The 2,309-nt window shown below is 62.5% G+C and overlaps 1 protein-coding gene across 3 annotated transcripts in view; it reads right to left on the bottom strand.

Annotated features, from left to right (window-relative positions):
- Positions 1-1,668, bottom strand: part of ARK2N (arkadia (RNF111) N-terminal like PKA signaling regulator 2N) — a 105,026-nt gene extending 103,358 nt beyond the window's left edge. Inside the window, exon 1 of one of the 3 annotated variants that reach the window (XM_017857816.1) lies at positions 1,427-1,668. The gene's annotated coding sequence lies outside the window, so the exon portion shown is untranslated. Of the gene's footprint in view, positions 1-809; positions 1,106-1,426 lie in introns of those variants that run through there. The other 2 variants (XM_017857817.1, XM_017857815.1) reach the window with 2 other exon arrangements.
- Between the last annotated feature and the right edge of the window lie 641 nt (positions 1,669-2,309).

Genomic DNA, 2,309 nt, shown 5'->3' with positions numbered 1-2,309 from the left:
CGGGGGGCGGGGGGGAGGCGAGGGGGCAGGTGGACAATCTAAAAGTGAGAATGAATGGCTTGCGTAAAGGCGATAGTCTTTAACCCGGGTTCGTCAGTGTACACCCTCACCGGTTTTGAAATAAAGTTGACGAACTCCCCAGAAGCGGTCAATTTTGGAGACTGACACATCTCTCCCATTGACTGGAGGCGCCTGCCGACCGAAGGTAGTGGAGGCGCCGAGAGGCAGGCGGCGCCAAGCCTAAGAAAGCCTTTTCTCCCTCCTTCAAAGCCACTGCGGCCCCAGCCCTGGAGCTCTCCACTGCAGGGGCAGTTATCGGCGCCAGACCCCCGGCTCGCGGAGCTGGCGGAGTTGCCGCCACTGCTTCCCAGGCGGGCCTAGGAGCCAGAAAGTTGCGTGAAGACAACTCCAAGGCCGTGAAGCCGCTTCCCCCCGCAGCCCGGGGACTGCGGCACCTCAGCCTCTCCTCAGTACCCCACGGAAAAGGATTCGCCTCGACCCGGCCCCAGCGTCTGGGGGCTTGGGGTGCCGTAGCCAACTCCGCCGGGCCGGGAGGACGCGAGGGTCACCAGCGGCTGACGAGCAAGGAGGTTGGAGCGGTGCGATGCCCCGCGTCAGACGCCAGTCCAGGCTGCGAGTTCCCGGCACCCACCAGCCAGGCCCGCCAGGACTCCAGCGTCCGGACGCCGCAGAGCCCTCACCGCGGCCCGCAGCCCTCCGACTCGCCCTGACCCATCCCTGGGACGCAGCCCGGGCTCCGCAACTCGACCAGTAGCCAGGCCGCGGCCCTGCGCCCCTTCCCGCCTCACCTGCGCTCCGCTGCGACTCCGTGCCTCCTCGCTCGCTCCGCGCGCGCCCCGTCGGGGCACGCACCGACCCCCCGGCTGGGACTCTCCCCGCTGCGGTGACTCAGGACGCGACGGCCACCGCCGCCTTCTCCTCCTCGGAACAAGCGCCGGCGGCGAGCAGAGGGTCGCGGTCAGAGCCCCTGCCGGGACCAAAGTGAACCTCGCCGCCTCCGCAGCCTCTACCACCAAGTCCCTTCAGTCGTCCGCGCCGCCCCCAAGAAAATGTCACCAGAGGCCGTTCCGCTCGGCGCCTCACTTCCGCCCGGAAACACAGAGCCTGCGTCGGCCGGCTAGAGAGGCTGCTGCGCCGGGGACCTCTGGAGACTGGCGCCCGAGGCCCGAGAAAAGCCAGACAGCGCCATCTGGCGCGATGGAACCCGCGCTCCTCCCGCTGCAGACCGCGGGGCGTGAAGGCGCCGGCTCCCGGGGCTTCTTTCCTGCGCTCCCTCCTTCTGTTGAGACCGTCTCCTTCCAGAAATGTCTTTCCTGGGGTGTGTGAAAGCCACTCAATGCAAGACAAGGACAATGCCTTCAACAAAGGACAGCGCTCCCTTTTCTGTGCGCTGCTCAGTACTCACCCCCTCCTGAAGCCCGTCCGAAAGCAGCTCGCGGTGTCTGAATCTTTGAGTTGCTCCAGCGGAGAGCCCGCGCCCTTCTCTCCCCGCTTTTTCGCGGATGCGGACAGCTGGGCTCGGGGAGACTCAGCTGGGCTCGGGGAGACTCGGCTGAGGTCTTCTTGGGCAGCGGCACCAACATCTGCTCAAGTTTCTGCCCGGGCACCTTGCAGGCCTTGCAGATCGACCGCCGCCTGCTGGTGAGACGGGGCCCGCGGGGGAGGCGCCGCTCTGCCCCGAATTCCTCCTCTGCAGTCGCCCTCCGATTTGCAGTCAGCCCTGGGGAGGGTGGGGGAAAGGAGGTGGACCGAACCCCGAGAAAGGGGAGGAGGGCGCGGGCCAACTGGCGGGTAGAGGGCTTCCCAAGGAGAAGCAGGAGATGCTGAAGACGCATCTCACGACTCAAGATCTGGCCAAGGACCCGCACTCACCCAAAGCACTGCAGTGTTTTGAGAAGAAAAATAATAATAATAAAGCTTTCACCTCTACAGAGCTGTGCTGGAACCTCGGATGAGACCCGTCAAGAGGAGATTCTGAAAATCTCACACCGCTGGGTCCGTACTCCCCTAAACATCAGTATCCCCCTTCAGACCAGGCCCGTTAGTTCCCCCACTTCACTCATTTTTTCTGACTGCCTACAGGAGTGCGAGTTTTTCATCCCTAACTACAAGAATAATTATGAAAAGAAGATAACTTTTATTGAATGCCTATTACATACCAGGCACCTTGCATTTAAATGAGTTGAATTCATTGAATCCTCTTTACAACTCATAACAACCCTATGAGTTGGATGGCGTTACTGGCCCCAAGTTGCAAAGGTGGAAACTGAGGCACAGAGTGACCTGCC

This window comes from Rhinopithecus bieti, unplaced genomic scaffold (assembly GCF_001698545.2).
Source record: "Rhinopithecus bieti isolate Rb0 unplaced genomic scaffold, ASM169854v2 scaffold_42084, whole genome shotgun sequence".
NCBI lineage: Eukaryota > Metazoa > Chordata > Mammalia > Primates > Cercopithecidae > Rhinopithecus > Rhinopithecus bieti.
This window is presented reverse-complemented; position numbering and strand designations above follow the sequence as displayed.